At 42.9% G+C, this 26,981-nt stretch overlaps 1 pseudogene; it reads left to right on the forward strand.

Annotated features, from left to right (window-relative positions):
• Window positions 1-2,833: 2,833 nt before the first annotated feature.
• Window positions 2,834-26,856, forward strand: LOC100348794 (SNW domain-containing protein 1 pseudogene; annotated as a pseudogene).
• The last annotated feature ends 125 nt before the right edge of the window (window positions 26,857-26,981 follow it).

Consider the following 26,981-nt stretch of genomic DNA (forward strand, 5'->3'; position numbering starts at 1 on the left):
TCATGATATCATCACATTGGGGGTTAGGGCTTTGACATATGAATTTGCAAGGGCCACACATTCAATCTGTAACAATGCAATTAAGCCCTGGGCAATGGGCTGTGAGCAAAAGTGACATGTGTTACTTCTTAAAGGGACATGGCCTCCATTATCTTCTTCCTCTACCCCAGAAAAGATGCAGATTTGACAGTGGAAGGTGGAGCAGCCTTGCCCTAGACATGAAACAGAAGTGGTAGGCTCAAGATAGGAGAACAAAAACAAACCAGATACCATGAAGTTGTCACATCAACCTTAGAGTGGACGCTTTGTTATAGGAGACAAAAATTTCCATCCTGTTGAAGTCACTTGACTTTGGCCTTTGCCATAACAGCTGAATCTGTACCATAGCTATTTCATTATCCAGGTTGCATAATTGAACTCAAATCTGAGTGGATCTAAAGCCTGATACTGCCTGCAGAAACCAAAGGATGAATTTACACCAAAAGGAGACCTCCATGCTAAATGCAAGTGAACTTTAGCTCTTCTAGCCTGTGCCACCTCAGATTAGAAGCTCAGACCTCCCAATCATCAATGAAAACACTAGTAAACATCTGGAAGGACAAAGGAGCATCGCACAAATCTGGGCAATGCAAGGACAACTCTGACAGGTACAAATAGGAGGTTTTTTTTTCAGGTTTGCTTTAGGAAGCAACAATTGCATACAACCTACAGCAACATCATGTCAGTGACACCTTCTAGCTAAAGCCCAGTGTGACAGCACCAAGGTTTTTTAATTGCAGTAGACTCTCATCCTACCCGCCAAAGATATTTCCAAAACTATCTCCCGGTAACACCCTGGAGCCTCAATCTGGGGTAGTCAGTCCAAAAATCTACCCCATGAAAGGATTGGGTCTGGTGTCACCAACTGGCCCACTACAAGGACTTAAGGAAGCAATGATACTCCTTAGAAGGAAAGCCTCACTTTCTGTCACAAAGCTAATCTGGGGATATTCATTTCCTACAGTCAGAACAAACAAACAAAAATTCAATCATCTGCTTTTAGATCCAAAAGACTTCCAAATGAAGCAACAGGCACCCTCAGGTGCTTTTAAATCTGCACCCCTGCCCACACTCTTCCCACCCTCTCCCTGCCATCTTGTGACACTGCAAGGAAGCATCTTCGTATAAATATGAAGACATTGAACAAAGTATATGGGTTTGTTTCTATGGATCTGAAGGAATGACTAAAATCCATCCTGACCCAACTGACAGAGCTGGAGGCCACATCTTACAGCCCAGCAGCAAGGTTTCCAAGCCAAATCAGCCGGCCTCTTGTCCCAGTGAAAGAATGTGGGCCAGGAACAGTTTGCAGCCTGCCTGGGGGCAGAAACAGAAATCCAACACCCCAGAGAAAACCCCAAATCCCTGTAAACAAAGAAGGGAAGAACTGTTTATTCAGCCACTGAAGTCTTTTAATATAAGGCTCCAAGTATGTCAAGCACACCAAACAAATTTAGCTTCACCACCTGTTCCGGAAAAGAAACACCCATGCCAAAATCCCCCCAAGAAGTACATAAATATTCTCAGTGTGGATTAGCTGGGAGTCTTTTCAAACATGTTCTATATTAGAGTTTGTAAACTGGGCACTGGATGCACAGCACGTGGCCGCCATGAGATGTGGGAAGTTTTCATTCTGTGCCTAAAAAAAAGGGACTTTTTGCTCCAAAAGACACAATTTGGCAAACTGGTAAGCAGGTTTAAAATTTCAAAGTAAATAAATAGATAGATGGTAGATAAATGGAGCCTTGTAGCCTTACTGGAAGGAAAAGGCACAATCTTAAAAACTTCCATTATTCAAGAGATCCACTGAGAGAGTGTGGTTCATTGCCAAGAGTGGCCTAGAGGAGAATGGATAAGACACAGATGTGGAAGCATGTTGGTGCCAAAAGACAGAAGCCATCGTGTTACAGGTAAATGACAGTCAAAGCAATGCCTTATAAGCCATTATCAAAAGGTCCAAGGAATAAATTGAGGGCAGAAGCCAAAATTTCATTCTATTCAACATCGACTTGTGAAGCACCTTCCAGACTATGGATTCTGGTAGATGAAATCAGAGTGCCCGGCAAGTGCTGAGTGAAATGCCAGGCCCTACTTAGTTTCCAACAAATGCTGGTCGATATGTGGCTGTTGATAAGATGAAAATGCGCCAGGTAACACTGGACCACACATGAACCATTCCTTTAAGGCCCAACTCAGGCGCCAGCTTTGTGGCATACTAATAAAATTGCTGCCTGCAATGTCGGCATTCCATACAAGTGCCTTTTTGGGTCCTGGGTGTTCCACTTGCAATCCTGCTCCTAACTAATGGCCTGGGAAAGTAGTGGTAGATGGTCCAAGTGCTTGGGCTCCTGCCACCTATGTGAAGCCCTCTGGCTCCTGGCTTTGGCCTGGCCTAACCATGGATATGGCTGCTGTAGCTATCTGGGGAATGAACCAGCAGATTAAAGATATCTCCCTCTCCCACTCTGCCATAGCTCGATCAAATAAATAAATATTTAAAAAGGAAAAAAGACCCAACTCAAAACTCCTCTCCGAAGCTTTCCTGGACACTGTTCCCTTCCCCAGACAACATGAGACCCTCTGTCATTGCTCCTGATACAGTCTCACCTATGCAGCGCCCCCCTGGAATAACTTAAGAGCAAGTTAAAAACCTCTATTCATCAATGAAGCCAATGTCTAACTTGAAGCACACCTGATGAATGAGGGAACCTACGTGCTAGAAGGAAGAGAACAGGAAAGCCCATGTATGCCCCAGCCTCATGCACCCAAGGGCACATCTGAGGGTGTCACCGACATGACTTGCACAGTGCAGCAGCAACAGCCCATCCATACTGCTCAGGAAGGAGTCCAGTCCCCGGCAAGGCTTCCTCAAGTAATTTCTACAGTGATCCAGAGAGTGTCTCATGTGTGCTCACAGGTCAGTTCTGACCACCACAGCTCTTTCTCCTTGGTAGCTCTCAGCCCTCCCTGTCCCCAGGGCATCTCCACCTCAGAAGCTGTACCACAGTATTGGGAACATTCTCTCTGTAGATGTGTTCAGGCCCCGGCTCTCAACTCTAACTATGCCAAAACAGCTGGGCCCTCTAAGGAGAAATAAGAGTGGAAAGGCAGGCTTCCTTCCTCCATGCAGCTCTGGGGAGGTAGAGGGGGAGGCTGAGTCTGAGAGTTAAAGGGTGGATGAAATGGGTTTCTCAAGGAACACACAAAGCTGCCATCTCTCTCTTCCCTCTGGGGTGCCCATGGGTATCTGGAGTAGCTCTCCACTCCTTCCATCAAAGCACCAGACTCAGCTTGCCAGGGTGGGGCACTGACTGACCTCTCTCAGGCAGGTGGCTGGTTCCAAGGCAGCTCTCTTTGGACCAGAAGTTTCACAGGGCAGAGAGTAGATCCCTTGTGGGTTGCTGGGTCTTTGGATAATTACTGAGCCCGACTCCAGAAGCAAATAACTCCCTGATCACCGGTAATGGACACTGCAGAGGGCTCCATGCTCACACTATGGAGCACATAGGTTCTTTGCATGGTTGGGTAGAGGCAGTGATCAGGCCTCTCCCCTGTTGACTACACAGGAAGTCTACTACTCATAACTTGTGTGTAACCCTGGACTTTTGCCCCACTCACAAACGTTGGCCAGAGCTCCCTGGCCCCATCCAGCACACATCTCTGTATAACCCCTTAAGGTACAGGCATTCCAATACACCTAGAACCACATTCCCAAGAACAAAAATTTCAGGAGATATGAACAAGTGTTTCTGCAGATGCATAAAAAGTATAGAAAAACAATAAACATGAACAAGGAAGACAATATAACTTCCCAAAAGGAATACAATAATGCTTCAATATTAGACTGTGAAGATGAGGAAATTGACACAAGGCCAGAAAAGGAATTCAAAACAATGATTCTAAGATTACTCAAAAACACAGAGAAGCAATTATATGAATTGAAGAAATGTGTGAATGACATGTATAAGAAATATTTTAAAAAATCAAACATATTTAAAAATGAATAATTCAATATTTCCAATAAAAAATACAGTGTAACACCTCAACAACAGACTCAGTGAGGCAGAAGAAAGAATATTTTAGCTGGAAGACAATGTTTTTGAAAGATCTAAGTCAGACAAAAAAAAAAAAAGATATGTACATCTACATACAATAAACGTCTAGAACCCCAGAGACATGATCAGAGAAGATCTTCACAAGTATTAAACTTTCAAAGGTAAACACATAGAAAATATTCTAAAATATTCAACACAGAAATGCTAGATTACCTTTAAAGGATCTCCAATCAGATTAACAGCAGATTTCTCATCAGAAACCCTACAGGCCAGCAGAGAATGGACAGATATAGTCCAAGCCCTTAACACTGTCAGCCACGAATACTGTACACAGTGAAGCTGTCATTTAAAAATGGAACATAATGAAAGTGAAAGAATTTGTCATCACTCAGCCTTACAAATGATGCTTAAGGATGTACTACACATAGAAATCAAGTAAGATAACCAGCATCATGAAAGAAAATGATGGCAGAAAGCTTCCTAATAGTAACACAAAGGAAATCCAAAACAATAGAAATATTTACGAAAAAAATAGAAAAATGTGGCAAAACTAAGTCATTATTGATAATAACCTTGAATGTAAATGGACTAAACACTCAAATTAAAAGATACAGACTAGCTGAATGCATTAAAAAGCGAGACCCATCTATATACCAGGTAAAAGAAATACACCAAGAGTGGCAAGATGGCAGAATAGGAAGGGAGCACACTGATAATCCAGGAAGAGACAGTTTAATAAAAGTGGAGATACTGCAGATTCAAGGAAGAGTAGGGGAAGAAACGGCAAAGGAAACTCTTCTGGAACTAGTGATTCACAGTGGACCTGCGTGGAGAGTGTGGGAGCCCACAGTTCGGGACACCAGCAGCAGAATCAACACACCAGTGCTGGAATGCGAGGTGAACCAAACCTCAATAGCCTGACACACCGGCAGGCAAGCAGAAAGAGGAGACTAGAGGGAATGAGGCTTGAAACCCTGTGGGGAAAAGTTCACCAGGCTAACTAGAAGAGAGAGGAAAAAAAAAAGTGACCAATACGGACACGAGTTTCTCTCTCTGCTCACCTCTCAAAAGCGAGCAAGACAAAGAGCAGGTGCCATTTTGGATATATGTCATAAGCAGGGCGACCTCAGGTCTGTACCGGCCCTCAGCCTAGGAGAAAAACCTGACTCTGGGAGGGGTGAAATAACAGGAGATTAGGACCTAGTGAATGTGTGGTGCTAATGAACTGAGACCATGAAAAAAGAGACAGTGGGGGAGAGAACTCACAGAATTCACATGAGGACTCTCCAGAGACGCTACAATTCGGTAACCTTGGCAACCCAGTGGAGACATAGGAGAATTTGAGCCCACACTGAGGGCAGGACAGATTCCCTGTGTGGTCCTTGGGAAAGAGCTTCTGATCTCTGGCTCCTGTGGGTATATCAATGGCCTGCTAACTACCTCCAATTCCGTTCAGCTGTGTGGAATTACTTCCCTTTCGAATCAAAAAAAGAAAGAAAGAAAGATTTATCACGCCTAACCTGGGAGTGTCACCTTTGGCACACCCTTAACCCTGAGGAACCAAACAGAGCTCTCAGGCCACATACATCTCAAGCCTCTAAGGCTCCATCAAAAACAGGCAGTAGGGGCTGGCGCTGTGGCACAGCGGGTTAACGCCCTGGCCTGAAGTGCCGGCATCCCATATGGGCACCAGTTCTAGTCCTGGCCGCTCCACTTCCGATCCAGCTCTCTGCTACGGCCTGGAAAAGCAGTAAAAGATGGCCCAAGTCCTTGGGCCCTTGCACCCGTGTGTGAGACCCGGAAGAAGTTCCTGGCTTCGGACTGGTGCAGTTCTGGCCGTTGCGGCCAATTTGGGAAGTGAACCATCGGATGGAAGACCTCTCTCTTTCTCTCTCTGCCTATCCTCTCTGTGTGTAACTCTGACTCTCAAGTAAAAAATAAAGAAATCTTTAAAAAAAAAAAAAAAACAGGCAGTCCACGTAATACAGTCATAGTATAACAAGAAAAAAACACCACAATGAGGGAAGAAGAATCCAAAGATATCTCCACAATGCCAAGCAACAAACACAAAAACTGAGGAAACAAGAACAAGGAAGACATTATAACACCCCCAAATGAACAAGACACCCCAAGCCAAGATTATGAAAATAATGAGATAGAAGAAATGCAAGATACGGATTTCAAAAAATTTATGATAAGAATAATTAGAAGCTTTCAAAAACAAATGCTTGAGCGATGGAATCCCTTATTGGACAGGATAGAAAATCTCCTTCGAGAAAATGAAATCTTGAGGAGGAATCAAAATGAAACGCAGAAACTAGTAGAACAGGAAAGTGTGATAGTGAAGAGAAATCAAAATGAAATAAAGAATTCAATAGATCAAATGACAAACACATTAGAGAGCCTTAAAAACAGAGTCAGTGAAACAGAAGAGAGAATATCAGACCTAGAAGACAGAGCACAGGAAAGTATACAGTCAAACCAAAGAAAAGAATAGGAAATTAGAAATCTAAAAAATATTGTTGGGAATCTAGAGGATACTATTAAAAAACTCAACATTTGGGTTCTAGGAGTTCCTGAAGGCATGGAGAGGGAGAAAGGATTAGAAGGCCTTTTTAGTGAGATACTTGCAGAGAATTTCCCGAGTTTGGAGAAGGACAGAGACATCCTAGTACAGGAAGCTCATAGAACCCCTAGTAAACATGACCAAAAGAGATCCTCACCATGACATGTTGTAATCAGACTCACCACAGTGAAACATAAAGAAAAGATCCTAAAATGTGCAAGAGAGAAATGTCAGATTACTCTCAGAGGATATCCAATTAGACTCACAGCAGACTTCTCATCAGGAACCCTACAAGCTAGAAGGGAACGGCGAGACACAGCCCAAGTACTAAGAGAAAAACTGCCAGCCCAGAATATTATATCCTGCAAAGCTCTCATTTGTGAATGAAGGTGAAATAAAGACCTTTCACAGCAAACAGAAATTGAAAGAATTTGTCGCCACTCATCCAGCCCTGCAAAAGATGCTTAAAGATGTGTTACAAACAGAAACACAGAAACACGGTCATCAATATGAAAGAAGGTAAAGGAAGGAAACCTCACAGCAAAAGATCACAGGAAGTTCAAAACATATATTAGAGGCCGGCGCCGCGGCTCACTAGGCTAATCCTCCACCTAGCGGCGCCGGCACACCGGGTTCTAGTCCCGGTTGGGGCGCCGGATTCTGTCCCGGTTGCCCCTCTTCCAGGCCAGCTCTCTGCTGTGGCCAGGGAGTGCAGTGGAGGATGGCCCAGGTGCTTGGGCCCTGCACCCCATGGGAGACCAGGAAAAGCACCTGGCTCCTGGCTCCTACCATCGGATCAGCGCGGTGCGCCGGCCACAGCGCGCCGGCCATGGCGGCCATTGGAGGGTGAACCAACAGCAAAGGAAGACCTTTCTCTCTGTCTCTCTCTCTCTCACTGTCCACTCTGCCTGTCAAAAAATAATAAAATAAAATAAAAAAAACATATATTAGAAAATATCTTTGGCAAATGGCAGGGCAAAGTTACTACTTATCAATAGTCATATTGAACGTTAATGGCCTGAACTGTCCAGTTAAAAGACACCGATTGGCTGATTGGGTTAAGGAACAAAACCCATCTATTTGCTGCTTACAAGAAACACATCTTTCCAACAAAGATGCATACAGACTGAAAGTGAAAAGCTGGAAAAAGATATACCATGCAACAGAAATGAAAAAAGAGCAGGTATAGCCATCTTAATATCAGACAACAAACTTTAACACAAAAACTGTTAAGAGAGACAAAGAGGGGCACTATATAGTGATGAAGGGATCAATTCAACAGGAAGATATAACAATTATCAATGTATATGCACCTAATTACAGGGCACCGGTTTATTTAAACAAATTGTTAAGGGACTTAAAGGGAGACTTAGACCCCAATACAATAGTACTGGGAGACTTCAATACTCCACTCTCAGAAATAGACAGATCAACAGGACAGAAGATCAACAAGGAGACAGTAGAGTTAAACGACACTATAGCCCAAATGGATCTAACAGATATCTACAGAAATTTTCATCCTACACATAAAGCATTTACATTCTTCTCAGCAGTACATGGAACCTTCTCTAGGATTGACCACATACTAGGCCATAAAGCAAGTCTCAGCAAATTCAAAAGAATTAGAATCATACCATGCAGCTTCTCAGACCACAAAGGAATGAAGTTGGAAATTAGCAACTCAGGAATCCCTAGAGCATAAGCAAACACATGGAGACTGAACAACATGCTCTTGAATGAACAATGGGTCATAGAAGAAATTAAAAGAGAAATCAAAAATTTTCTGGAAGCAAATGAGGATAACAGCACAACATACCAAACTTATGGGATACAGCAAAAGCAGTGTTAAGAGGAAAGTTTATATCAATAGGCGCCTACATCAAGAAATTGGAAAAGCACCAAATAGATGAGCTTTCAATGCATCTCAAGGATCTAGAAAATCTACAGCAAACCAGACCCAATCTAGTAGGAGAAGAGAAATAATTAAAATCAGAGAAGAAATCAACAGGATTAAATCCAAAAAAACATTACAAAAAATCAGCCAAACAAGGAGCTGTTTTTTTGAAAAAATAAACAAAATTGACACCCCATTGGCCCAACTAACTAAAAAAAGAAAAGACCCAAATCAATAAAATCAGAGATGAAAAAGGAAACATAACAACAGACACCACAGAAATAAAAGGAATCGGGAGGAGGCAAGATGGCGGAATAGGAAGGGAGCACACTGATAGTCCGGGGAGAGATAGTTTAATAAAAGTGGAGATACTGCAGGTTCAAGGAAGAGCAGTACCAGAGTAGGGGAGGAAACAGCAGAAGAAACTCTTCCGGAACGCGTGATTCACAGCGGACCTGCATGGAGAGCGTGGGAGCCCACAGTTTGGGACACCAGCGGTAGACTCAACACACCAGCGCTGGAACGCTAATGTGAATGGGATTGATCTTAGAAGTTCTTCCTCAGCCATGGCATTGTCTGTGTATACAAAGGCTGTTGATTTTTGTGCATTGATTTTATACCCTGCTACTTTGCCAAACTCTTCTATGCATTCCAATAGTCTCTTAGTAGAGTTCTTTGGGTCCCCTAAATAAAGAATCATGTCATCTGCAAAGAGGGATAGTTTGAGTTCTTCCTTCCCAATTTGTATCCCTTTATTTCTTTTTCATGCCTAATAGCTCTGGCTAGAACCTCCAGAACTATATTGATTAGCAGTGGTGAGAGTGGACATCCCTGTCTGGTACCAGTGGGGAAAAAGGGACACTAACCCACTGTTGGTGGGAATGCAAACTGGTTAAGCCACTATGGAAGTCAGTCTGGAGAGTCCTCAGAAACCTGAATATAACCCTACCATTCAACCCAGCCATCCACTCCTTTGAATTTACCCAAAGGAAATTAAATTGGCAAACAAAAAAGCTGTCTGCACCTTAATGTTTATTGCAGCTCAATTCACAATAGCTAAGACCTGGAACCAACCTAAATGGATAAAGAAATTATGGGACATGTACTCTATAGAATACTATACAGCAGTCAAAAACAATGAAACCCGGTCATTTGCAACAAGATGGAGGAATCTGGAAAACATTATGCTGAGTGAATTAAGCCAGTCCCAGAGGGACAAATATCATATGTTCTCCCTGATTGGCGACAACTAACTGAGCACCAAAGGGGAAACCTGTTGAAGTGAAATGGACACTATGAGAAACAGTGACTTGATCAGCTCTTGTCCTGTTGATGTACAATGTAATACTTTATCCATTTTAGTATTTATTTTTTTTGTTCTAGTACTATTGGTTGAACTCTGTAATTAACACACAATTATTCTTAGGTGTTTAAATTTTAACTGAAAAGTGATCCCTGTTAAATATAAGAGTGGGAATAAGAGAGGGAGGAGATGTACAATTTGGGACATGCTCAATAGGACTTGCCCCAAATGGTGAAGTTAGAAACGTGCCAGGGGATTCCAATACAATCCCATCAAGGTGGCATGTACCAATGCCATCTCACTAGTCCAAGTGATCAATTTCAGTTCACAATTGATCACACTGATAGGTCTAAGAGTCAAAGGGATCACACAAACAAGACTAGTGTCTGCTAATACTAACTGATAGAATAAAAAAGGGAGAGAATGATTCAACATGGGAAGCGGGATACACAGCAGACCCATAGAATGGCAGATGTCCTAAATAACACTCTGGCCTCAGAATCAGCCCTAAGGCATTCGGATATGGCTGAAGAGCCCATGAGAGTATTTTAGGCATGCAAAGCCAAGACACTCTGGAAAAAAAAAAAAAGCTAAATGAAAGATCTCTGCGAGTGAGATCCCAGTGGAAAGAACGGGGCCATCAAAGAAGGAGGTACCCTTCTCTGAAGGGAGGAAAGAACTTCTACTTTGACTATGACCCTGTCAGAATAAGATCGAAGTCAGCGAGCACAAAAGGCTTCCATAGCCTTGGCAACTCATGACTAGAGCCTAGGGAGATTACTGATACCATAAACAAGAGTGTCAAATTGTTAAGTCAACAACAGGAGTCACTGTGCAATTGCTCCCCATGTAGGATCTCTGTCCTTAATGTGTTGTACTATGCGAATTAACAGTAAAACCAGTATTCAAACAGTACTTTTATACTTTGTGTGTCTGTGTGGGTGCAAACTGTTGAAATCTTTACTTAATATAGAGTTGATCTTCTGTATATAAAGCTAATCGAAAATGAATCTTAATGAAGAATGATATGGAAGAGGGAGTAGGAGATGGGAGGTTTTTTTTTTTTTTTTGTGGGTGGGAGGGTGGTTATGGGGGAAGAACCACTAAAATCCAAAAGTTTTACTTTTGAAATTTATATTTATTGAATAAAAGTTTTTTATTAAAAAAATAAAGATGCAGCTTGTGATGCCCCACAGCCCATACTGGATTGCCAAGCTTCAAATCCTCACTCTCCTTCACATCCAGCTTCCTGCTAGTACTCTGGGAGGCAACAGGTGATGGCTAAAGTACTTGGGTTCCACTACATGGAAGACCCAGATTGAGTTCCAGGCTCCTAGCTTCAGCCTTGCCCAGCTATGGCTGTTGTGGACGTTTAGGGGATTAATCAGCAGATGGAAAATCTCTTTCGCTCCCTCTCCCTGCTTTTCAAATAAACATAAATAAATAAAACTTTTTAAAACAGAGAATCATTTTGTAATTTCTCAGAAGTCCAAGTACAGGTAATAAGGTAGAGAAAATTGTATTATTGTAGTCATTTGCCATACCTTCATAGGGATGGCACCGTCTCTGCAAATTCTGACAAGCAGTTAGAGTACAAATTGAGACAGTAAGGATCTGGCTGTTAGAGAAGAGTTACAGAGAAACAAGGAAAGGAATTTTTATTTCAGAATGGGCAGTGGAGGGGGAAAAGAGAAAGAGCAAACAGAACGCCTTGTGAGTAACCCCTTCCATCTGGAAAGAGCTAAGAGATGACCCCAAGTAGAAAGGTTCACAAAGATTTTGGAGAATTTACTCCAGAGTTTTAGTTTGTTTATTCTATTATGTGGAAGTTTTAGTTTGCTTACCCTAATCCAGGTGCCATCCAAATTTACTCAACTCCTTTTCTACATAACTGAATCTTGACACAGTTCAGCCTCTTCTCAATTCAACTTCAACTCAGATCAACCTCCAGGTAACTCATTCCAGACCCAAATCAACCTCAACTCAAATCAAATTCTTCTCTACTAAGTTAAAATCCCTAAATCAATACCCAAGTCAGCTCAAACTCAATCTAATTCCAACTCTAGTCAAATAAAATAAACTCTACTCAACCGAGCTTCCTTAACTAAATTTGACTCTGCTTATAGATACTTTGTGTGAGTGTATTTATTTATTTTCATATTATTCAAAAGACAGAAAGTTACATAGAGAGATCTCCCATCTGCTGATTCATTCCCCAAATGCTCACAATACCCAGGGCCAGACCAGGATGATAGGAGACAGGAACTCAATACAGGCAGGGACCCAAATACTTGAGTCATCAACTGCTGCCTCCTAGGAGCCCACTGGCAGGAAGTTACAATCAGAAGTGGAGCAGGGATTCAAAGCCAGACAGTCCGATATGGGATGTCAGTGTCCCAAGTTCTGTCTTAACCACTGCACCAAATGGTTGCCCAGTGTAGATTTTTAGAATTGGAGGACATCTTCATTCAGGCTGCAGTGCTGTAAATCCAAAAAAAAAAAAAAAAAAAAACAAAAAAAACACACACACAAGGGCAGTTATAGAAAACTATGACTATGCTCCTTATGAATTTGTGGGAATCTTGCAGATTTCTATAGATACTCAAGTAAATTTTTCAACATCAGAAGAACAAGAACTCTGTACTGCAGTGAGAGACAGTGACACATCATTTAAAGCTTTGAGTTTATAGAAGTAGACTACATGAAAGTAAGAGATATCTTTCTGAACTGCTTAAGTTCAAGGTGATATTTAATGTCCACATTTCTGGAGAAATCATTTCTAGCTAAGATGCATCTCTTTACACAAAAAATAGAAATCATACATTCCTACCATTGTGCAGCCATCTAAATACTGAAAAACTCAGAACCCAATCAAGATCCTGTAGGCACTCAGCCCAGCACGCACAGATTAGATCATAGACCTGTGGCACTGAGCAAGCAGATAACAGGTTTTAAAGAAAAATTCTGAGAGGTCATTGGTTTGCTCTGAGCTCCTGTACTAGGCTCTAACAGACCAGATCAAATCAAAATGGAGTCACTCTTGCTAAATACCACATAATTAAACTAAAACTTTAAGGAAGCAGATAAATCCCAGGAGAAAACTTTTTCCTAAAAAGAAGACATTCTAGCCTACTTGAATCAGTGCAATGGCAAAGTCCCCTCCAAAGAAATCTTACGTGGAAAAGGCAACCTGATCTAACCGCCCGGCGGGACCCCTCCTTCTGTTTTGCAGAATGTAGGCTACATCAATTCAGGAAAAAAGCCAGTAAGATCCACAGCCACATTTGTTGTAATTTTGATTGCTGATATGGGTCATTGGTGACAAGCATTTTACAAAGCATACTGTGGATAGCAAATTTCCATAAGAATAACTTTTGTGAAGTATTTATTATTTAAAGTGTTATAAGAGAGCACATGTGGCTTAACAGTGTGAAAGGGAGTTCTGCAATTATCCTTCAGCTTTTGAAACACCACCAAATCAAAGAAATTAAAAATGTACAGATCCACAAGGAAAAAAGGAGAGGGGCGATTGCCAATCAATTGCCATGATTGCCAATGATTGCCAAGAATGTGTGAACAAATTCTCAAAGACAGAATGATGGGGGAATATTAAAAACTCTAGCAAAGGGAAGAATCCAGCATCCCATGAGAGAGAAAACAGTAAGTCAAATGAAATCACCCACAAGGCCGTGGACAGGCTCAGAAATGGGAGTGCAAGGAACCAGAGGCAAGATGAGAGTCAAAAGGAAAATCTGTCAACAAAATAGAGTGATCAAATATGGGTACCTTTTCCTTTCTCTCAAATCTTTGTAGGTAGGCCACTGGCTTTTTCCCTACTTCTTAGGAAACCAGATTTAATGTTTGGAAAAGGACCTGAGAGAACCAAAAGTAACCAGCAGTAGAGGGTAAGCTGAACCGAGAAGTTCAAAACAGAAGTATTGGGGCCAGTACTGTGGCCTACAGTGCTGGCATCCCATACAGGCTCTGGTTCGAGTCCTGGCTGCTCCAGTTCTGATCCTTCTGATCCAGCTCTCTGCTGCAGCCTGGGAAAGCAGCGGAAGATGGCCCAAGTCCTTGGGCCCCTGTATCTGCATGGGAGACCTGGAAGAAGCTGGTTTCAGATAGGCACAGCTCGAGTCATTGTGGCCATCTGGGGAGTGAATCAGTGGATGGAAGACCTCTCTCTCTCTCTCTCTCTGCCTCTGCCTCTGCCTCTGCCTCTGCCTCTCTGTAAGTCTGACTTTCAAATAAATAAAACATCTTAAAAAAAAAAAAACAGAAGTATTAAGGAAGGCCTTCAACAGCAAATATTTGGAACTTAACCACCTGCTGGAAAGCATGTGCCCTGTGGACAATAAAGTATTCTAGTCTGAAGAAAATTGAGCAGCATGGAAGGGACAAAAACCACAGATACCAATATTAGAGAATCTCTCAATGAAATGCAGATAATGAACCAAAACACATATAATTCCCTAGCAACTTTCAAAGTTTTTAAGTGATTATTTTAATGCGGTCAGGTCAAACATCTGTCCAAATTGGTTACCCTATACTACCTGACTTCAAGACCTATGATCAAATGCAGGCATACTGAAAGAAGGATGGACACATAGAACAATGAAACAGAAATTACCCCTGGTGCACTTTCTGCTGCCATAATAGAATGTCACAGACAAGGTAGCATCACTTATAATGAAAAGACATCTATTTCTCACAGTTCCAGAGGTTAGGAAGTCCAATATCAAAGGGTTACATTTGGTGAAGATCTTGCTGCCTCAAAACATGGCAGGGAGCGGAGCCGCGGGACTGAGCTGCGCAAGCTGCAGGGTCTGCACCCCAGTGCTCGAAGGGGAGTGCGTGCCACACAGACAACAGCGGGGAGACTTGGGACGTCCAGGGCTCCGAGTCCACACATCGGCACTGGAAGGGGAGCGGACCTGCGTGGAGAGCGTGGGAGCCCACAGTTCGGGACACCAGCGGCAGACTCAACACACCAGCGCTGGAACGCGAGGTGAGCCGAACCTCAATAACCCGAGACACCGGCAGGCAAGTGGAGAGAGGAGACTAGAGGGAACGACCCCCGGGGGGTGGGGGGGGACTTCACCAAGCTAACTGGAAGAGAGAGAGAGGAAAAAAAAAGGTGACTGGTACGGACACGGGTTTCTCTCTCTCCGCTCACCTCTCAAGGGCGAGCAAGACAAAGAGCAGGCGCCATCTTGGACATACGTCATAAGCAGAGCGACCTCAGGTCTGCACCGGCCCTGAGCCTAGCAGAAAAACCTGACTCTGGGCGGGGCGAGTTAACAGGAGATTAGGACCTAGTAAATTTGTGGTGCTACTGAACTGAGACTGTGAAAAAAGAGACGGTGGGGGAGAGAACTCACGGAATTCACGTGAGCACTCTCCAGAGACGCTACAATTCCATAACTTTGGCAACCCAGTGGGAGACTGAAGGAGAATTTGAGCCCACTCTGAGGGCCGAACAGATTCCCTGTGTGGTCCTTGGGAAAGAGCTTCTGATCTCTGGCTCCTGCGGGTATATCATTTGCCTGCTAACTACCTCCAACTTCGTTCAGCTGTGCAGAATAACTTCCCTTTTGAATCAAAAAAAAAGAGAGAGAGAGAGAGAGAGAGGTTTACCACGCCTAACCTGGGAGTGTCACCTTTGGCACACCAAACAGAGCTCTCAGGCCACACCCATCTCAAGCCCTAAGGCTCCATCAAAAACAGATAGTCCACTTAATCTAGTGTCATAGTATAACAAGAAAAAGCACCACAGTGAAGAAACCAAATATCTCCAATATGCCAAATAACAAACGCAAAAACCAAGGTAATAAAAACAAGGAAGTCACCATGAAGCCCTCAAATGAAAAAGACACCCCAATTCAAGATTATGAGGATGATGACATAGAAGAAATGCAAGAAGCAGATCTCAAAAAATTGATAAGAACATTAAGAAGTTCTCAAAAACATGGCAGGGAGCATCATATAGGTGAGAGAACATGTGTGCACGTGCACACAAGATGGGGGGTGCACACAGAGAGAGGGGATTCAGCAGAACATGCATGAGACAAAGCTACTCCCATGATAATAAATCTACTCCCAAGATAATGGTATTAATTCATTCATGATGGTGGAGCTTTCATGACTTAATCAACTCTTAAATGTTCCACTTCCTGATATAATTACATTAACCATTAAATTTCAACGTGACTTTTGGAGGAGACACTGAAACCATAGCACGTGATCAACTGATTTGTTTCACAAGGTAATCCTCCAAGCAAACAACAATCTTATCAACAGTGCTAGAACAACAGGATATCCACATGGAAAAAAATAACCTCACATTGCACAGAATCCACTCATAAAATCTACAACCATAAAACTTCCAGAGGAAGCACAGAAAAAAATTCCCACCACGTTAGAACAGGCAATGATTTTCTTACACGAAACATAAAAAAATACCAGCCGTATGTTAATAAATCTATGAGAACCCACTGTTTAGAAATGAGTTCCTGCCTTGGGCCCTGACAGACATGGCCAAACCAATGGAATCGCTCATGCTAGTAAATGTGAAAATGAGAGGCCCATCACAACCAATCAGAAAGGCCCAGTCAACCTGAGCCTGAACAAGGACGCCCCTTCTACCTTAACCTATAAAAGTAACCTAAGTGATCTCATGTTAATCCACTCTTTACAATTAGTTAATCCATTTTCTAGTTCCTTCTCTAGTTACCCTATAAAAGCCAACTGTTCTGCCTTACCTGGTAGAACTTCTGTTTGTAGAAGGGATGCTGCCTGGTTCATGTGCTAATAAGAGTCTATTTGGTCTTAAAAATTCAATTTGCTGAAATTTTGTTCTTTGACTCCTAAAAGAAATCAATTAAAAATTTTTGAGTTGTAAGTTTTAAAATTTCCTCTTTCTGCAATTTCTGTTAATAGGTAATGGATAAAAAAGGTGGTATAGCCACACCATGGACTACTACTCAGCAATTAAAAGAAGTAAGGATAGACACAACACGACTGCATCTTAAGAGCATGATGTGAGACAAAGAAACCAGGCATAAAAGATTACTCAGTCATGATACCACTTACATGAAATTCTAGAACAGGCAGAACTAATCCACAGCAACAAAGAAAATCAGTGGTTGCCTGGCAGTGAAGATTGACTGCCCAGGATTATGAAGGAATTTGGTAGGTGATGAGAATTTTCTACATTTAGACTATAGTGATGTTACACAGGTGTATACATCTGCCATAGTTCATCACCATACAGGTATATACATTTGTCAAGGTTCATCAAGCTGTATGTTTACAATAGATACATTAATTGTATAGAAATTATACTTTAATATAGTTTATGTAAAAAAAGTTCTTGACACTTCTTCCTCCAACTCCTGTTCCATTTCGCAGTTCCTATTCAGCTATACATTTTTTTTTTTTTTTTTTTTTGGACAGGCAGAGTGTACAGTGAGAGAGACAGACAGAGAGAAAGGTCTTCCTTTGCCATTGGTTCACCCTCCAATGGCCGCCACGGCCGGCACGCTGCGGCCGGCGCACCGCGCTGATCCGAAGCCAGGAGCCAGGTGCTTTTCCTGGTCTCCCATGGGGTGCAGGGCCCAAGGACTTGGGCCATCCTCCACTGCACTCCCCGGCCACAGCAGAGAGCTGGCCTGGAAGAGGGGCAACCGGGACAGAAGCCGGCGCCCCGACCGGGACTAGAACCCGGTGTGCCGGCGCCGCTAGGCGGAGGATTAGCCTAGTGAGCCGCGGCGCCGGCCATTTCAGCTATACTTTCAAAAAGAGTTGTGTCTGGAGTGGCTGTTTGATATAGCAGTTAAGTCCTTGTTTAAGATTTCTGCATTCCTTATCAGAACATCTGATTCTAATCCTGGCTACTCCACTTTTGATCCAACTTCCTGCTAATGCAAACCCTGGGAGGCAGCAGGTGATGGTTTGTGTACTTGGGTCTCTCCCATCCACATAGGAAACCTGCATTGAGTTCTAGTCTCCCAGTCTTGGCCTAGCCCAGATCTGGCCATTATGGGAATTTGGGACGTAAACTAGCAAATGGAATTTCCTCTATCTGCTTTCAAATTAATTACAGAATTATTTTCAAAAATGTACTTCAAACTCAGAAAGTCTCTAGTGGGCTCTAGCCTGCAAAGGTATCCAGGTCCTAATCCCTGTAAGTAAATGTTACCTTACACAGCAAAAGGAACTTTGCAAATGGGTTTAATCAAGGCTCTTGAGATGGGAAGAATATCCAGGATTACCCAAAATAGCCCTAAATAATATGTCAGTGTCCTCACAAGATGGGGGTGGTAGAAGACCTGACTAGAGAAGTAGGCAGTGATGTGTTGACCAAAGGCTTTAAGAAGCTGGCATTGAGCCTGGAGGAAAGAAGTATAGGCAATGCCAGAGCTGGATGAGCCAAGAACCCAGATTCCCCCTTAGAGCCTCTGGAAGGAACATGACACCTCAATTTCAGTGCAGTAAAATGGATTTGGAACATCTGACCACCAGAATTGTGTTGTTTTAAACCATCGGGTTTGGGATAGCATGTCCTAGCAGCAATAGGAAACATACAATGTATGAGCATTGCAATTTTTTTTTCAGATGGCAATATAAGAGGGATTTTCCACTCTTGTTGTTCCTTTACAGTCTTCTTTTGGCTAGAAGAATGCATGATATGTGCAGGAGAAGGTAGTCCTCAAGGAATTTTCTTTTTGCATTTCTACTATCCTATAACCCTCTGTTGAACTCCAGAGTTGGAAGTCACAGCTTGATGAGATGGTATCTGATGGACACACTGAGCAGGAGCCAGTTTGTCAGCTGCAGCAACTTTTTGAGAAGTAGATTTCTCTAAGACTACTCTAGTCGTCTCTGTTACTCTTTAACAGCTTCTTCATTGAGTCTTTGCAGGACTGGATCATCTGTATTCACAACCTCCTTTGAAACCAGGTCAGAGTATTTGCTATAAATAACCTTGACTTTTGACTGTCCTTGTTGAGCAATCATACCGTATTTATGGCTTCCTCCAAGATCTTCCTGAATGGTCAGCACAGTTTTCTTTTGTCCCATATGCAATGGATGCGGAGTCATATGGATCTTAACCATTGTGGCAAACACCTGATTTCTCTTCCCAACTCCACTCCTTTGTCTTTATTACTAATTTCTTGTGATTATTAAATCTGCATAATCTGAGCTGTATCATGGCACAGCAGGTAAAGCCACCACCAGCAACACCGGCATCCCATATGTGCACAGGTTCAAGTTCTGGCTGCTCTACTTCTGATCCAATTTCCTACTAATGGCCTGGGAAAGCAGCGGAAGATATCCCAAGTGTTTGGGCCCCTGCACCCACGTGGGAGACCTGGAAGAAGCACCTGGCTCCTGACTTCAGACTGGCCCAATTCTGGCCGTTGTGGCCATTTGGGGACTGAACCAGCAAATGGAAAATCTCTGTCTCTCCTTTTGTAACTCTGCCTTTTGAATAAATGTGAGAAAAAATTGTTTAAAAAAAAAAAACCATAATACACACAACTGCATATTCCCTTAGAATTTTCTGTTTGTCTCTGGTATGTTTTTTAAACTTTTATTTAATGAATATAAATTTCCAAAGTACAGCTTATGCATTACAATGGCTTCCCCCCCATAACGTCCCTCCCACCCGCAACCCTCCCCTTTCCCGCTCCCTCTCCCCTTCCATTCACATCAAGATTCATTTTCGATTCTCTTTATATACAGAAGATCAGTTTAGCATACATTAAGTAAAGATTTCAACAGTTTGCTCCCACACAGAAACATAAAGTGAAAAATACTGTTTGAGTACTAGTTATAGCATTAAATCTCAATGTACAGCACACTAAGGACAGAGATCCTACATGAGGAGTAAGTGCACAGTGACTCCTGTTGTTGACTTAACAAATTGACACTCTTGTTTATGGCATCAGTAATCAACCTAGGCTCTTGTCATGAGCTGCCAAGGCTATGGAAGCCCCCTGAGTTCACTGACTCTGATAATTTTTAGACAAGGCCATGGTCAAAGTGGAAGTTCTTTCCTCCCTTCAGAGAAAGGTACCTCCTTCTTTGATGACACGTTCTTTCCACTGGGATCTCACTCGCGGAGATCTTTCATTTAGATTTTTTTTTTTTTTTCCCCAGAGTGTCTTGGCTTTCCATGCCTGAAATACTCTCATGGGCTTTTCAGCCAGATCCACATGCCTTAAGGGCCGATTCTGAGGCCAGAGTGCTGTTTAGGACATCTGCCACTCTATGGGTCTGCTGTGTATCTCACTTCCCATGTTGGATCATTCTCTCCCTTTTTGATTCTATCAGCTAGTATTTGCAGACACTAGTCTTGTTTATGTGATCCCTTTGGTTCTTAGTCCTATCATTATAATCAATTGTAACAGAAATTGATCACTGGGACTAGTGAGATGGCATTGGTACATGCCACCTTGATGGGATTGAATTGGAATCCCCTGGTATGTTTCTAACTCTACCGTTTGAGGTAAGTCAGCTTGAGCATGTCCCGAATTGCAAATTGTCTCTGGTATTCTAAAATTTCTTAGGATTGTACTTTTATGTGGGTCTTTTACAATTTTTTTAATGTGTACTTGTGGATTTTTTCAACATGAAGACACACATCCTTCAGTTTTGGAAAACTTTAAAATTTTACTTCTTTAATTTCTTACTTTCACTTTTTCTCCGATGGAATGCCTGTAAGTTGGATCATGGATCTCAATCCTAATTTTTAAAAGTTTTCTACTGCCATCCTCAGCTTTTCTATTCTTTTCTATCTTTATGATAAATTTAAAAATTTTTAGTCAAAGTAATTTCAGCTTCAAAGAGCTCTTTATACTCTTTATATTGATTTTTGGCATTACACTGTTTCACACATATAATTACTTTTAACCTTTAGAATATAAAACATAATTTTATATTGAGCTTCTGTTTACTGCATTGACTTAATCATTCAGCAAATGAGTTTTTGAATACTCACCCCATGTCTGGTATTGTTTTATGCTTAAAGATATATTAGTGTATAAAGCAAAGTCCCTTTTCTTGTGGAATTTTATCTGGAATTCTTTTGGCCTGAGCCATTTACCCAGAATAAGAATGGTATGAGGATTTGGAGAGAAGAAATTGAGGCTCACTTTAGGAGAGTTTATCAATCCCTTTGTGAGAAGGGAACTGGAAATTAAGAAAGCTATGTGCTGCTTTTATTTTCTCGCACATAAAGTTTTATCATATAAAAGAACCATGTACACAAAGGTTAGTTCTAAGCAAATAGGCTTATCACACTCAGCAAATCCTAAGATCAAGATCCGTTCAGGTAGTTCACAATTAGTTATCAGCACAGGCCAGAACCAAGGGCAAATTTGAACAAAGAAATCCTTTGACAGAACCTTCACATCAACTGAATGTTTTAGCCATTAAAATACATTCACTCAGCCGGCGCCGCGGCTCACTAGGCTAATCCTCCGCCTAGCGGCGCCGGCACACCAGGTTCTAGTCCCGGTTGGGGCGCCAGATTCTGTCCCGGTTGCCCCTCTTCCAGGCCAGCCCTCTGCTGTGGCCAGGGAGTGCAGTGGAGGATGGCCCAAGTGCTTGGGCCCTGCACCCCATGGGAGACCAGGAAAAGCACCTGGCTCCTGGCTCCTGCCATCGGATCGGTGCGGTGCGCCGGCCGCAGCGCGCCGGCCGCGGCGGCCATTGGAGGGTGAACCAACGGCAAAGGAAGACCTTTCTCTCTGTCTCTCTCTCTCTCACTGTCCACTCTGCCTGTAAAGAAAAAAAAAAAATACATTCACTCAGTATTCTTGGAAGTAATTTTTTAAACATTGTCTTCTGATATTTATTACTATTTGCATTCCTTTCCCTCCCATATTTAATTATTGTACAATTTTTAAAGATTTGAAAGTCAAAATTACACCGAGAGAGGGAGAGTTCGAGAGAGAGGGCGATCTTCCATCCGCTGGTTCACTCCTCAGATGGCCAAAATGGCCAGGCCAAAGCCAGGAGCTTCTTCCGGCTCTCCCACATGGGTGCAGGGGCACAAGCACTTCAGCCATCTTCTGTTGCTTTCCCAAGCATATTAGCAGGAAGCTGGGTCAGAAATGGGGCAGCCAGGTCTCAAACTGGTGCCCATATGGATGCCAACATTGCAGGTGGCAGTTTTACTTGTTATTCAACAACATCAGCCCCACAGCTTTAAGATTTATTTATGTGAAAGTTACACAAAGAGAGGAGGACAGGCAGAGAGAGAAAGAGGTCTTCCATCCACTGGTTTACTCTCCAATTGGCCGCAACAGCTGGAGCTGTGCTGATCCGAAGCCAGGAGCCAGGATCCTCTTCCAAGTCCCCCACGTGGGTGCAGAGGCCCAAGGACTTGGACCATCTTCTACTGCTTTCCCAGGCCTTAGCAGAGAGCGAGATTGGAAGTGGAGCAGCCGGGACTCAAACCAGAGCCCAATGGGATGCCAGCACTGCAGTCGGCGGCTTTACCCACTATGCCACAGCACTGGCCCTAGCCCACAATTTCCTTTTTTGAGGCTTAATTTTTCTAGAGAAGCTTTAGGTTCACATCAAAATTGAGCCGAAAGTACAAAGATTTCATAAGTCTATGCCCCATATATGTGCAGCCTATGTCACAAATGGCATTCTGCATCCACTGGTGCAGTTGTCACAATGAATGAACCTGCATTGACAAATTCTACCCAAGTCCATAGCTTATATTACGGCTCACTCACAGTGTGGTACACTCCACATGTCTGTATAATGACAGGTATCACTATTATAGTTTCCTATAAAAGACTTTCACTGTCCTAAAAGGCTTGTGGTTGCATGTTTTAGTTGAATATCCACTTTCATCTTAACTAAAATAATGAGGTGCAGAGAGTGACTTGGCGGAGGGAGGAGGGCAGGGAGCGGGCATTATGGTACAATGGTTAAGGCACTGCTAGAACACCTGCATTCCATATCAGAGTGTCCAGCTCAAGTCCTGACTACTTCAGACTCCCAATCCACCAGCTTCCTGCTAAAGTGCACGGGGGCCGGTGCCGCGGCTCACTAGGCTAATCCTCCGCCTTGCGGCGCCAGCACACCGGGTTCTAGTCCCGGTCGGGGCGCTGGATTCTGTCCCGGTTGCCCCTCTTCCAGGCCAGCTCTCTGCTGTGGCTAGGGAAGTGCAGTGGAGGATGGCCCAAGTACTTGGGCCCTGCACCCTACGGGAGACCAGGAGAAGCACCTGGCTCCTGCCATTGGATCAGTGACGTGCGCCGGCCACAGCGCACCGGCCGCGGTGGCCATTGGAGGGTGAACCAACGGCAAAGGAAGACCTTTCTCTCTGTCTCTCTCTCTCACTGTCCACTCTGTCAAAAAATAAAAATAAATAAAAAAAATAAAGTGCATGGGAAGCAATAGGTGATGACTCAAGTACTTAAGGAGACCCAGATGCAGTTCCTGAATAAGGCCTGGCCCAGCCCTGGCTATTGTGGATTTTGGGAATGAACCAGCAGATGGAATGCACAGAATACTGTAGAAGATAGTGTGAAATTGTGAGGTTCAAAATCTATCACATCAAATGCCAGGAAAACGGAGCCAGAGAAGGCCACAAAGGGAGGGTTCATGTACCATTTGCTGGGTCACAAGAAGTTTTTCCAAACCACAGTTTACTACATGAATCAACACAAGAATAGCTAACACACAAGGACAGCTAATCACTTAACATAAGCACACATACCTGACATACTGTCTCATGAGCCCAATCCCAGCTACAAGGGCCCAACCACAGTTTTGAGATTACAAATATGATCTAGTGACTACTGATACGCTTTACTCAGAGCTCACCAGCACCCAGCACACCGTGAGCACCAGTGAACTTTCAAACTCACTTGTAAGGGCTTTGGTTTTCCCAATGAAATCCCAACCTCTTCCTTTGCTTTCCAGACAAGCCAGAGGCCATTCTGACCTGTGCAAGTGTCTCAAATTGCAATTCTAGTCTTTATATATATTATTCCCAAACAAACCCTTTTACTTGGAGAACCATCTCTCTGTATTTACTTAATATTGATAACTGCATGACTTGGAATAATAAATTATAGTAATGCCAAAACTAACTGTAACAACCATATCAGAAAATTGCTATAATTTAAAGGAATTGTGCTGTATTTGAGAATTTTAAGGCTTACACCTTGAACATATTTTCATTGTGAAATAGTTCCACAGAGGTTGAGGGTTTGTCATTTAATAGGCCACAAAATAACCTTTGATCAAAATTTTAAAAAAAACTTGGCTTCATAATAATGCATAATTATCTTTTTTTAAATATCAAATAATTTCCAGAGTTGCTTGTATAACCCAGTAAAAAATTAAATGGCAAACCCAGCCTGTGAGCTCACACCAAGGATCCACAAAATCCCCAGAAGATAGAAAATAGGCAGGAAACTAATAAATACAGATGGAGGTGAAGTCTCCAATTTTATTTAGAAGCATAAGTTTCCAAATTGAAGATTTTTAACCTAAAATCAAGGAGGTTTCTAAAACCCCTCTTTCCACGCTTAAACTGAAAGAGCATTTTGCAATAGGCATTATCAGGGCCTGTACACCATGAAGAAGAGTCACAGCAATTTCAACATTGTTGTGACCCTGAAACACCACTTCAGTCACTTCTAGCCTGTAGCCTGGTGCAGAGGTACTGGTGACAAGAGCTATGTCAGGAAGCTCACCCCTTAAGTGTAGCTGCTCCATGGGTAGACGCTGGCATGTCTATACATGTGCATGAATTGTTTAGCTGTGTCTAGTTAAGTATTATGGAATGAGGAGGCTATTATATGGTTGGTGTAATTTTTATTATCACAGCATTACAGTGCAAGCCACAGGCCATCAGGCTCGACCTACCCAGATTCCAATCTCATCTCAATCATTTACCTGACCTCTTTGTGCTTCAGTTTATCCCTGTACAAAATAAGAATGAGAATAATCTCTCCTGCATTGGGTTTTGTGAAAATTAAATGAGTGAATAAATATACATACTGAGAATATTGCCTGGTGCAGAATAAGTGCTACATAGGGATTGGCTATTTCACACTGCTGTCCTCAGCTTATAGTTTTGCAATATTCAAGTCTAAATTTAAAACCCCACAGAAATATTAATAAAAGGGAACTGAATTTGGTGGATGCAACCAAAACTGTGAGGCCAAGACAATCATGTTCACACTGGGGAGGCCAGGAAGGCTGCACCTGTAGGTTCAAACCTAACTCCCCCATAATTGCACTGGGAGCAATACTTAACAATGTTGAGAACAGAAATTACCCTCGTTATGCTTAACCTAAACAACTCATTGCAAGGGTTAAGTGAACTACCATCAGTGAAAATACCATCAGCTGACACATAGCAGGTGCTTCCTGGGCAGTAGCTTATTTTTTGATGCCCTTACAAAGTGGCAGCCTACTGTTCAATAAGCTCCACTGAGACTGAATAAGATCATGCATCCCATTTCCTGCTGTTATCACTAGTGCAGTAAACAAAAGGCTGCATTGAGTATATGCTTGATCAATATGGTTGTCAACTGTATGATTGAACCTATTAACCAATTATTGGTGAATAAATGAATAAAAGTACTTGCAAAGGATATATTTATGTAAGGTCATACCATTCCTAATACTTTTTTTTTGACAGGCAGAGTGGACAGTGAGAGAGAGAGACAGAGAGAAAAAGTCTTCCTTTTCCGTTGGTTCACCCCCCAATGCCGCTGTGGCCGGTGAACCACGCTGATCTGATGCCAGGAGCCAGGTGCTTCTCCTGGTCTCCCATGTGGGTGCAGGGCCCAAGCACTTGGGCCATCCTCCACTGCACTCCTGGGCCACAGCAGAGAGCTGGCCTGGAAGAGGAGCAACCGGGACAGAATCCGGCGCCCCAACCGGGACTAGAACCCAGTGTGCCAGCACCACAGGCAGAGGATTAGCCTAGTGAGCCGTGGTGCTGGCCCGTTCCTCATACATTATTGTTCAAACATGAGATTGAAATGAATTGATCTGTCCTGAGCAATAGGTATGGATGAAATTTACTTGAACTAAAAGGCACTGGGAGAAGAAGATGGTGCTCATCAGGTTTTACCTGCAACTACTCAGCTCTCTCAGGACCAGCCTGAGACAAGATCCCAGAGGCCACAGCAGACCTTTATGGTCTCTTCCCTGAGAGAAACTTCCCATACAGGCACCAGAAACATTGGGTATCTGGTTGTTAGAGGATCTTGGAGATGGAGGTGCTTTTCCAGAGATCTATGTGGCTCAGCATCCACTGAATATGGCACAAAAATATAATGAATGTGCCAGCCATTCAGAAAGATCCTGGAGGAAAAATTAAGTATGATGTGATCACTCAAAAAGGACAGTCAAAGGTCAAGGTCATTTATAGCAAATACCTGACCTGGTTCCAAAGGAGGTTATGAATGCAGATTATCCCGCCCTGCAAAGACTCAATGAAATAACACAAAAGACATAGTCTTAGGAAAATCTGTATCATAAAAGGTTGCTGCAGTCATTCCAATTCAAACAGCTAACAAACTGCCCCATGTTCAGTGTGCCAGGTACATACAACCTCCGTAAGATGTGGCTTTCAACTCTGGAGTTCAACAGAGGGTTACCAGATGGTAGAAATGCAGAGAGGTCTAGTAGAGACTCTAATGCTCAAGATTAATAAGAAAATTTCCCAAAGACCACCTTGCCCTTGTCATGCATCCTCCTAGTCAAAATATCACTGTAAAGCAACAAGAGTAGAAGAGTCCTCCTGTACTGCCAACTGGAAAAAAAATGCAAAGATCTACACAACTCCATTAGCCAAATATCTGCCTGCTGAAAGAAGAGGACCACAGATAGTACACATAAATGAAAAATTGCCAAACTGGCTGACACCCTCTACATTGCTGATCTGAAGGCTCATGAAGCTATGGAAATACGTGCCCAAGTAGAGAGGAAGATGGCTCAAAAATAAACGGAGAGGCCGGCGCCCCAGCTCACTTGGCTAATCCTCCACCTGCAGCGCCGGTACCTCGGGTTCTAGTCCCAGTTGGGGTGCCGGATTCTGTCCCAGTTGCTCCTCTTCCAGTCCAGTTCTCC

Source organism: Oryctolagus cuniculus, chromosome 1 (assembly GCF_964237555.1).
Source record: "Oryctolagus cuniculus chromosome 1, mOryCun1.1, whole genome shotgun sequence".
Taxonomy (NCBI): Eukaryota; Metazoa; Chordata; class Mammalia; order Lagomorpha; family Leporidae; genus Oryctolagus; species Oryctolagus cuniculus.